The 12,125-nt window shown below is 41.8% G+C and overlaps 1 long non-coding RNA gene across 1 annotated transcript; it reads right to left on the bottom strand.

Annotated features, from left to right (window-relative positions):
* Positions 1–9,666: 9,666 nt before the first annotated feature.
* Positions 9,667–10,292, bottom strand: LOC137090700 (uncharacterized). Its single transcript, XR_010907947.1, has 2 exons — positions 10,238–10,292; positions 9,667–10,173 (listed from the first exon to the last, which is right to left on the bottom strand). It is a non-coding gene; the product is annotated as an uncharacterized lncRNA (long non-coding RNA).
* Between the last annotated feature and the right edge of the window lie 1,833 nt (positions 10,293–12,125).

Genomic DNA, 12,125 nt, shown 5'->3' with positions numbered 1-12,125 from the left:
AAGTTGAATTTGGTGTTTAATGATATTTCAGTGTGGATGAGAATCTTTTGGAAAACATTAGTGTGGCTTGAAGAGAGACCCTGGGAGGTTGCCGCTTGATGCAGACATGTCCAAATATGTGTATTACCATCTTAAAGGGGTAGGTTTTAGGTAAAAAAAAACATAATGTTGAATTACCACACATTAATCCCCGTGGATCTTCCCTGTTGCTGCAGTTTTGAATGATAAAATGTTGAAATAGCCTACATGAATAGTCATTAATCCAAGGTTCAGTGCTTTGCGAAATCTCACCATTGCGTCACCAAAACTTAATTACAGCAAGATGTTGCATACAATACACAGCACTTCATAAGCACTAAGGATCATCCTCACATTTATGTGATATATGCTATCTTCGTCCTGGCCTATCCATTTTGAATTGAAGGATAAGGAGAAATTTATGGATACAAGAGAGAGCCATTTCTCAAAGGATGATCTCAAGGTAGGGTTTTTCTGCCCTAGCGCATGTGGCCTCTGGAGACCTATAGTGGCACTATAAATATTAAACATCTCCTCCAACAGTAGAATATTTCTGTGGCCTTCAGCAACATGAAAGTGTTGCTAAGAATGAAAAACATTCCTCACACAGCACTAGTAATTATACCACATATGCATTCTATTTTACACTAGTCTGCCTTTTTATATAGGCTACTGCATTTGAATTTACTGTTATTTTTTTTATTTTTATTTTTAAATTATAAAAATGAATATTATATCCACACAGATGCAAATAAAAAAAATCTGACCTCTTTTTATTATATACTGATCTCCGTGCCATTACTGTGTGACCTCCACTGGAGAGCATTTACTAAGACATCTAGACCTGCAAGCATAATGTAGTCATTCCTATGTGATTTATTATCTACAAGCCATTTTCATCTCAATCTTAACCTGCTTTAGATCTCACCCAGTGCTCGTGCAATGTCTGTTGATAGATCTATGTGCCTGCGATTAGCCAGAAAGACTTTACAATCTGTCTACTGTCTAATCCTCACTGATGCTTCTCTAGGCGACTGTCTGCAGCGAATAAAGTAGAGTATGAATCCAGGGTTATTATAGTTAACTGAAACTTAAACCATAACAAACAAACTAAAAGTTTCTTGAAATAAAATAAATTTTTACAGATGTAAAATAACTTGTAAAATCCTAAACCTAAAACCTGTCAAAAATGACTCTTCAGGAAATGGAACAAACAGGTTTGTCTTTTAAACAATTAAACACCACACTGTAAAAGTTGATATTGTGGCTTTATATGTGGTCAGAAGCTTGCTTGTCTTATTTTATTATTACAATTTACCAAAATCAAGCTCAAAATTACTTACACAGTTTTTGGCCACACTGCAAAAAAAAAAAAAAAAAATGCTTTTCTTAGTTAGTATTTTTGTCTTGTTTCTAGTCAAAATTTCAAATAAAATCTTACATTAAGAAACATTTACTGGACAAGTAACACTTATTATCTTGTTTTGGGAAAAAAAAAATTCTTAAAATAAGCAAAATAATCCCCCCCCCCCCAAAAAAAAAAATAAATAAGACAATTACTTCTGTGTGTCTAGTAAATGCTTCTTGTTTTAAGAATTTTTAGATGTTTGGACTAGAAACAAAACAAAAATACTAAGTAAGAAAAGCATTGTTTGCAGTGCAGGTGAATTTGTTGGAATTCAGACATTTGTTTTGTCCATGGGCGTCAGTTTGGTGGCATTCAGAAATAATACCAGTAAATAAAGCGAAATATTGTACACTACAAACATTATAAACAAACACAGCTAAAGGTTATTTTAGTTCACTTTCACTCCACAACAAATCCTACAAATGTAAAGGTACTCAGATAGATCAAGAATTAAACAATATTAGCAATGAACTGAGATGATATCTTTTCAGAATTAGGATGGGAGCACACTTTGCGCGTATCCTGCCACGCCAACCCACACATGCACACGCTTGCTTTTCCGTTACATTACTCGAAATAGTGTCAAGGACGTATAGAAAAAAAACTATTTATATTTTAATGCGGACGTGAGCAGGAGAAGGTTAGGAGAAGGTATAAAATCCGTCCTGCGCAGGTCTCTACTTGGAAACACCACAGAGTGACTATTGCTGACTATTTAAACTGAGCTGTGTAACTTCTTATATATTAGGTTGGCTATTTTATTTTGATAATGAACTGACTGCGATGTCAAGTTTGCAATGCTGGAACGTGTGCACACACCACGCGCCAGGCGGCCATGCGAACGAGCAAAGGAAATATCTGTAATTTTGGTCATACAGATAACAAGAGAAAGACATTGTTCAAAATTAAATTGCTGTGTTTACTTGCATTGTGGCATTGTAAAATAAAGAAAACGATTTGCTTTCTGTCGTGGCCGGTTCCATTCCATGAACTTGTTTGGTGGAGTGCCGCGCCTCACGATAATGAACCAAAATCAGCAGCAACTGTCGCACATTTTCTTTCTTCTTTCTTTCTTTCTTTCTTTCTCAAAAACACACAAAAAGTGTTGGGTACAAAATTACTCATGACGAAATCTGGTGGGTACACGTAACCCCCCCCATCCCCCCCGAAATCAACGGCTATGGTTTTGTCCAAAGACTTTAGATGTACAAAAATGGTACGCCCATTTTATAGCTGTCTCAATTCAGAGGCTGCATCCTTCAAAGGCCAATTGGATCAAAATGGCGCAACAAAGACTGAAGGCTCTATCAAAGCGCAGGCAATGAAGGATACAATAGCTGGATCATTCGCCTCCCACCCTACAGCAGAATTCACTGAACTGGGGGACTCGAGTCACATGACTTGACTCGAGTCAGACTCAAGTCGCACATACTGAGGTCAAACAAAGTAGCTAAAAAGTTAATTAACTAAACACAGTTCAACAGAATATTCAAATCAATCAGAAGTCAATTTACAAACTAACAGGAACATTAAAACAAAACGTGAAAGCAGACTCAGACACATTGAAGGGAACTTGTGTGTGTGTCAAAGATCAACTAGGAAAACCGTCTATGGTTCTTCAAACAATGACTGGAGGAAGGTGAATGCCAGTTTTGGGGTGGCAATACTTCAGTCAGAGTACTCAGCAGCTACAGCCCTCACTGAACACCAGTCATAGACTAACTGGCCGCTCAATTGTGTGAGATTTTATACACCTGGAAGAGTAAAATGAAACATAGAAAAGTTTTTTTGTTGTTGTTTTAACTATTAACACACTTTCCTTCAATACACAACTATCAATAGCATTACATATTCACTTAATTTTAGAAACAATTATTGAAAGTCAAGAGCAAGGATCTTCATGAACAACAGTTTCCACCTAGCCTAGAAATCTAGACGCACCCCAGTGGTAGCAAATCTAATCTGCCTGTGAGTGTCGTTTAGCAACTCTCAATACCTATCTGAGCTGTAAACGACAAACTCTTGCCGGGCCAATCACATCGTGTATAGAGTCGGTGGGCAGGGCCATAATGACGACAGCCGAGTTGTGTTTGCGTGCTTCTAGTAAACACAGAAACTGGCGAACGGCGGCGGTCTTTCGAAACAGCTTTGACCGCAACTCTGGAAGACTTGTAATCAAGCTTTTCTCTGAGAAAAGGACAAAGAACAGCACTGAAGTCATTCTTAAAAAGGGAAGATGTGTTCGGAGTTTTGCCGACCGGATTCGGCGAATGTTTAATCGATCAACAAGCTGTTTTACCTTCGTTGCTCTGGTTGGTTGTAGCACTATCCTATCGCATGCAGAGGGAGTTTGAAAGACAACCGTTTATCGCGCCCCTCGGATTGAGCCCTGTCAATGGTGATTTCCAGACCAAACATTTTGATGTGGGTCTGGCTTGTCATTCTAATTTCCACCACTTTCCCATCATACTTGGTATATCACCATGATGCAACACAGCAAAAATATAAAAAGCATGATAAAAGTGATAAAATCTCCAAAATGTATGATGATCCAGGTAAATGTAAACAGTTTATGAGCAAAGCTTAAATGTCCACTGGTTTAGTGCTCAGGTGGCCAGTCTGAGACACCACAGTCGTAGTTGTAAGAATGTGTTTGTGTAAGGCATCTCTCGATCTCGCTGGCCCTTCAAGGTAAATAAAGAGTGTTTTAAAAACCCAAGTATGTGTTCATGTCTTTATACAAAGGGCTAAGAAAGAGAACAAGGGCAACAGAGGGCGACTCTGTGACAGTCCTTCACTATAACACCCACACCTGCATTATGTTTTCATCAACTTACAGGTTATAACGTTTACTTTAGCATTGTGGGTGCTCAATGTTTTCTGTCATTTGGCCAAAATCTCATGTTATTAAAAATAAAGTGCTACAAGGCTGTTTAAAAACTGTCTATGAGAGATGATCCCAACTGTGCTGCATTTCATTCAATATTAGATGGGGGGTTATGGAGTTTTACTGATTTTTAATGTTTGAGGATCCAATAGAGTTACAAAGTTTAGTCACATGCTGTTTTTAAATACTTTCATGGGTTATAAGTAGAGATGCACCGTTTGATCGGCCAGGGATCGGAATTGGACGATTTTCTACATGATCGGCCCTGATAGGTGATTGGCCGATCAGTCACACGTGTCTTCGATTTTGAGCCGATTCCTCTACATCAGGGGTCTTCAACTAAAATAGCTTGGGGTCCAGAAAAAAAACCTTCTCACCGGCCGAGGTCCGGACAGTTATATACCTAAAAACATGAATCAATGTCTTTTTGCCAGACTAAAGAAATTAGTGTAGATTAAAATGTATTTATTGAACAAAATATAATATGTTCTCATATAGATAAAGTATGTATTTTCATATTGTTAAAGCAAACATAGGTAATCCGTCACAAAATGTATTTCATTTTGAGGTTATTCTGTTTAAGTTGTGTTGGTACAAAATATCTAATTCAGCCATGTCTGACAAAAATATGAATGAAAAAATGCCTTCATCTCTAAATCTGCACTGAAAACACATTTATTTCAACATTACTAGCAACTAAAGTGCTTTTTCTGCTGAACTGAGATAAACAGTAACAATCAATGAACACAAACCCTCCTGGTTAAAAAAACAAAACAGAAATCTCATAACATAATTTTATGTTCATTCACATGTATAGCCTACATTTAGTTAGGTAAAGACTATCTTCAGCACTGCTCTCTCTGTGCTTCAAATTGCACTGGTAAAAAATCATTAGCAATATCATCCAGAAACACAAACAGGCAAAAATAAGGTGCCACCAGTGTTGGAAAAATTAAAAAGTGCACAAAATATTTTATCTCTATTTCAACTGTTCCTTTAAATCCAGAAAAACGGAAATAACCTCTCAAAAGGCTAAGCTGAGTTGAGCTTAAAGATGGAATGGAAGCATAAACATTCCTTGTTCCAAAAATAATAATAAAAATAATAAAAAAAGTGAATATAGCAACATTGTCAGAACTTCAGTGCATGTGAGAAATTGGCTCATTTATTTTCTGCGCCCTTACCTCAGATTGCTGAGGAAAAAGGGGTCTTTAAAATGTGTATGGCTGAATCAGAAATCGCCCCTATACCCTAAATAGGGCATTATTTGAGGGGACAGCCATTTGTAGTGGCGTCCGAAACCACAGTGGACATGTTTGAGTGTACTCACATGTTGCACCACAATAACGGGTGTACAGCCGATGTACACACAACAGCAGTCTGACTTCACGCACTCGTTTTCATTCACTCCTTCAAGTGAACTGTAATAGTGGACAAACGTAGGGAATAGTGAATGAAGGTTAAGGGGCCAATTTCTGATTCAGCCTCTGTTTTGCGCGCCGTTTTCTTCAGTCTCTTCACTGCGCGTCTAAACATGTAGTGAGCATAGTAACGTAGCCGCACACCGGACTGAAGCTCATGGGCGCGTCTCAGGATCTCACACCGGACGCTCACATACACGCAAGCTCAGTTTTGAATCGACTTCTGACAGAAGAGCTGCACGATGTATTACATTTATATTATATCGTCCATGTACATACTGATATCACCCTGTGCTACAAGAGATACACTCACCGTGCAGTTCTTCTGTCCGGAGTCTATTCAAAACTGAGCTTGCGCGTAATGTGTGCGTCCGGTGTGAGATCCTGAGACGCACCCATGAGCTTCAGTCCGGTGTGCGACCCCTTTAACTGTCAACGCAACTGTGGCAACATAGGAAAAACGGTTCTACTGAGCTGCCTGATATAAATGTGATTATTTATTTATTTTAAATCGCATTTGGCATTTAGTTATTTCAGTGTGTCAAAAGGCTTCGCGGTCCGGATGGATGCATCTCGCGGTCCGGATCCGGACCGGAGTCCGCCAGTTGGCGACCCCTGCTCTACATGCTGCTGTGAAGCCGCGACGTTGACGTCACAGCCACAGCCACACTCACGATCACAGCATGCAAACATTTTGTTGGCATGGAAGTTTTTTACTGTAAGCAAAGAAGACACTAATTATGCCTTTTGTGAAACTTGACAAACCTACAAATTATACACTTAACTCCATCACCACATGGAACATGCCCAGTTTGAAGAAGGTATTAAAGGTAAAACAGCTAAAGCTAGCCAGAGCTCAGAGCCAGCCACAGGTCAGCAGCTTCTTCTGTCTTTCCTAAGCAGTGTATAAGCAGTGAAAAGACCAAAGCATTTACGAAGAAAATTATGGAATTCATGGTGCTGGATGACCACCCGAACGCATAAACCGTCATTTAATGAGAATTTGCCTTTTCATTTGAGAAAACGGTCATATCATGAACACAGACACCCCAATGTCTTAACGGCAACCCGTCAAAATAAAAGTGTGCTTTTTAAAAAATTGCAATGAACAAAGTATATTAGGAAAGATTACCTTAACTACATCTCTATGTAATAATAATACATCACTACTAATAATAATAATTATGCCTAGATGGTTGATTATTTTTTCACTTGATCTTTTGAAACTTCTTTACAAGTTCCTTACAAACAGGTACTGTACCATGTTGCTTTAAACAGGCTGTGGTCCATCCTTTACTTAAAAAAGTTAATCTTGATCATTCTAATTTTACTAACTATAGGCCCATTTCGAAACTACCATTCTTCCACAAAGTTCTGGAAAAGTGTGTACTAAATCAAATTTTCTCCTACTTAATCTCTAACAATATTCTGGATCATTTTCAGTCTGGTTTCAGAGCTAAACACAGCTCTGAATCTGCCCTTTTGAGGCTAGTAAATTATCTTTTACTATCTGCAGACTCTGGCAACTGTACTATTCTTCTATTATTGGACTTAAGTGCGGCTTTTGATACTGTGGATCATCGTATCCTGTTAAAGAGATTGGACCTTGAAATTGGCATTCTTGATGCTGCATTAGATTGGTTTGCATCATATCTCGCTAAGAGGAAATTCTTGGTGGAAATTGGAGAATTTTCATCAAGCTCAGTTCCTGTAACTTGTGGGGTGCCCCAGGGCTCAATTCTTGGTTCACTCTTATTTTCCTTATACTTACTCCCTCTTCGTTTCATTTTTGAGTCCCATAGGGTTTCATATCACATTTATGCCGATGACACTCAGCTCTATTTTCCATTAAAATCAGGTACTGATTCAGTTTCCTCTCTGCTAGCTTGTTTAGAGGACATTAAGGTTTGGATGGACACAAATTTCCTTCAATGAAATCAGAAGAAGACTGAGGTTCCCTATCGAGAGGTTCCTCGTATTGCATATGGGAAAAACTCCTTTTCTCGAGAATATGAAGCAAAACTTTATTAATAAAGGTATCTATGCGCAGTGCAGCTGCACGGCAATAGCCAGGTGCGAGGAGCGCTTTGATTGGACGGGCCGCGGCAACTGCAGGAACCTATGGTGAGGCGGCTGAGAGGAACGAACCAATGGGGGCGCTCCAGAGAGACCGCCGAAAAAGGGGCTTAAATTTGCATACAGGAGGCTAATTCGCCATAGGTGTCAGATTTTATCTCCTTCAGTGACACCATCGCTGTCCTCCGGAATCAAGCAAACTGCCGTCGAAAAGCAACCAGCGGAACATCCCTGCAGACCTGAGGACGCGGGATTCCCACCAGGTCTCCACCTTCAGCCACCTGTGTTCCAGCTGCGCCTTCCGGCGTTAAAATCCTTTATTCTGTGTGTCTATGTTGTTGTTGTTGTTGTTGTTGTGTGTGTGTGTGTGTGTGTGTGTGTGTGTGTGTGTGTGTGTGTGTGTGTGTGTGTGTGTGTGTGTGTGTGTGTGTGTGTGTGTGTGTGTGTGTGTGTGTGTGTGTGTTGCCGCTGCAATGCCCCTTCAAAAAGCTTACAGGCTTGTTCTATCTGAGGATTCTCTCGTTCTGCCGCGCAGAATAAGCCCCGCGGAAAGACGGAGCTCTCCCTTTTATCTCGTTCCATCGCGCCGTAGAAGCGCAGCGGAGAGACAATGTTAGAGCACATGAGCAAACTCAAGCCGAAGCTCTCCTCCCTCTGCCGCCGCAGAGTTTTCCTCACTCTTCTTCTTCTCTCGTTCCGTCGCACTGAAGATGTGCTGCGGACAGAGAATACTAGAGTAAATAAACCAACTCGAGCCGAAGCTCTCGTCATCATGCCTCCGCAGTTATGAAGAAGCGCCGCGGACAGACAGAGCTTTTTCCTCATTCTTCCTCTTCTCTCGTTCCGTCGCGCTACCGCCGCGGACAGAGAATACTGGAGTAAATAAACGAACTCGAGCCGAAGCTCTCGTCACCATGTGATGAAGAAGCGCGGTGATGAAGAAGCGCCGCGCACAGCCGTTTCTCACTGCCCTTTCCACAGCGCGCGTTCGTTGTCTAGAGTGCGCTTACGTCATAGCACGCATTCACTGTCAGAGCATAACGGTGTCGGAATATGGCTGCCAAGCTAAGCCTTTTTTCACTCTATCACTTCTTCCAGTCCCCTTTATTCAGGCAGCTGGAGAGGTTTTGACACCGTAGACAATGTGTCCACTACACAGTGTGCATTCCTACATAAGCACTGTTAATTCAGCCCCACAAACTCACAAATAAATCCTGCCATGGCCGGATTACACCATGGACTTCCTTATATTCTCCCAGTTCCCTTGGTTCAGGTGACTGAAGATGTAAATATTGCAGTCAGCTAGCCTGTGGTCAAACACCCGAACTTCCTTATGTGGCATTCCCCAGTAGTGGGGAACTTGAAAAGAGATCAATTTAATAAACCCGACTACGCCACCCTGGTGGAGGACCAGGGAAATACTCCTAATAAGGACACAGGTAAGTTTTACCACCGAAGGCAAAGAAATGTCCAGAGAGACGTGAGTATCAATACAAAAAGAATTTGATTTTATTATACAATATTAAAACGTGCCGTTCTGGGGACATGCCCAAAAACACAATTCTCCAGGACCAGGGGTTACAGGAACGAGGCAGGCCGGCTGCTACTCAGGATGGTTATGCAAACCCACCTCAACCTTACACTGCATTGGCACCACACGCACACCTTCAAGCAGTTGTGTCAGTACACACACACACACACACAGCACACTGTGAAACACGCCACTGAATGGATGCAGCTAGCCTTCCCCGTTCCCCACTTCAAGTCCACACTGGCTCCTGGAGAAAGAGGAAACGTTAGCAAGAAGCACAACAGAATTTACACAAATAACACTAAATAATAAGGGAAAACCGAAACAAAATAATTACAGATACGGTGCACCAGGATGGCACCAGCAAGACAATGAATAAAATTTAAAACAATGGTACAATTCAATAACAAACTGTATAATACACTGCAAAGAATCGTAGTAGATAATCTGGAACAAAAAAGAATCAAAACCAAAAATCAACAAACAAAAGAAATATCCAAAAAAAGAAGTAAAATAACGAATTAACAAAAATCAAACAGAGTATTGGATAGCCCCGCGAACACAAGCTCATACATGGACAGCCACGGACGGCCTTAATCAGCAACGCTGTCCATATCAGCGCTGAGACACAGGAACAAAGTATGAAGATAACCACAAACAAAACAGTAGCGGCGTTACGGATAGCGGCTAGAAAGGTGAATTTAACGTTGATTTCTGATCCTCATTAATCAGGTTAGATAAAACACCAAACGCAACACTGTATGGTTACTCATTACCAGCACAGTGCATCAGTCCATCGACCAGCCTTTACACACTTGCCATTGTCGCTATGCTGAAAGCAATACAAAATAAATACCACACAAGTGATCAGAAGATTGAAGATGAGCAAAACATACCCGCGCGAACTCCACCATCACTCGCCACAGTGTAGCCACCAGCACTGCTCTAAACCATTAAAAAAAAATGCATATTGTCACATAGCACAGCCTTAAGAAGTTCACATTACACCATCTGCAGCCCAACATACCTGTATACCAATGGGACCAGAAAAGGAAATGCCACCGGGAAGCTGAGAACCCGGAATCAACAGGGCCGTACAAGACCCGCCAAAATAAGGGTCCTTAAATACTATGGCTGCTTTAAGTCTCATTGGTTTACCCACCATACTTAAGCAAGCCAATAGCAATTAACTTATCCTGCCACACTTACATTTTCCCAGTTCCCTTAGTTATATGATTGGAGAAGAAATATTGCAGTCAACTAGCCTGTGTCAAACACGGGCGTCTGCACACTAATGCTGTGTGCGTTTACCCCTGTGGACACGCTTACTTGCTTGCGTCGTGGGTATTCTATGTAGGTTGCACCCACTACACAGTGCACGCCACTGCACATTATTTACAAAGACACAGAAGAGCCTTTTATATGTAGGAAATGTGCCTACTTTACAGTCTGCACTCCTGCATCCAAGCACTTTTCAAAAAAAACCTGGCTTCATGAGCCCAGGCCTGGCAGGCCATTCCTGGTATATCAAATTGGGTGTTAAACATATAAAACGAGGTTATTCGCAACAGTTTTGCTCGCAGACCCCCGCGATTCAAGCTGTGGTCGAGCCCTCAGTGAGAAGCAGTGTCAGTCACGTGCTTCTCGCTGAGGTGTTAAATCTGTTAAAGGAGAGAGCGGTGGCATCTGAACAAAGCACTTATGACATGGTCGTTCAAGATGCTGATGGTGAAACAAATCCTCGCGCACATTCGCCCCGAGGATTGGTTTTTCACAATAGATCTGAAAAATGCATACTTTCACGTTCAGATAGCCCCCCACTACAGGCCATTCTTGAGATTCGCCTTCGAGGGGCAGGCTTATCAGTACACTATCTTTTCTGGGCACTGTCATAGACTCAAGACTCATGAACGAGTGGCCTATGTCATAAAGAACCACCACGTCTTGGTAATGTACATAAAATCGCTGGGGCGGCCGAGATCAGACTCTCTTTACCGCATGGCTAAGCATCTCCTTTTATGGGCAGAGCACAATCTGAGCTCCCTAAGGGCGGCTCACTTGCCAGGTATTCTGAATCAGGGTCCAGACATGTTATCCAGTGTACCCATTCCCCCAAGGGAACGGTCTCTTCACCCGCAAACGATTCAGCTCGCACAACACTCGCTGCCCTATATTTTTCTGCAAACGCAGGGACGCCCTGGCCCATGTTTGCCCCAGACTCCCTCTATATGCTCCCTCCGATCGCGATGCTGCTGCAAACCATCAAAAAAGATCAGGGAGACAGTATCCACAGTGCTTTTAATAGCCCCACTTTGGAAGACCCGCTCATGGTTCTCCGAACTGATTCAGTGGCATCCCAGTCCCCAGTTGTGGGCCCTTCACGTATGGCCCATCAACGGGTATCCGGAAACCTCTCTGACAATTTTTGAACACTATTTCGGAAGCTAGAGTCCCCGCCATGAGACGGCTCTGCTTTGAAGTGGTCAGTGGTTTTCTAATTTGGTTTTCTCGTTCCCCCTCCACGCTCAAAGTTAATGTCGCCGCCATAGCAGCTAACGGGACATTCAGATCGCGGGACATTCACTAGGGAAAAGTGATTTTATTGTACGTTTTCTTAAAGGGGCCAGGAGATTAAACCCCCCTCGCCCTTCCTCAGTCCTTATTTGGGACCTCGCCGTGGTTTTAGAAGCAGTAAAGTGTCCCCCCTCCTAACCACTTCAGACCACGAGCTTGAAGCACTTATCACTCAAAACCGCTTTACTGCTGGCGTTTGCCTCGGTTAAG

The sequence above is a fragment of the Pseudorasbora parva genome, chromosome 10 (assembly GCF_024679245.1).
Source record: "Pseudorasbora parva isolate DD20220531a chromosome 10, ASM2467924v1, whole genome shotgun sequence".
Lineage (NCBI taxonomy): Eukaryota > Metazoa > Chordata > Actinopteri > Cypriniformes > Gobionidae > Pseudorasbora > Pseudorasbora parva.
This window is presented reverse-complemented; position numbering and strand designations above follow the sequence as displayed.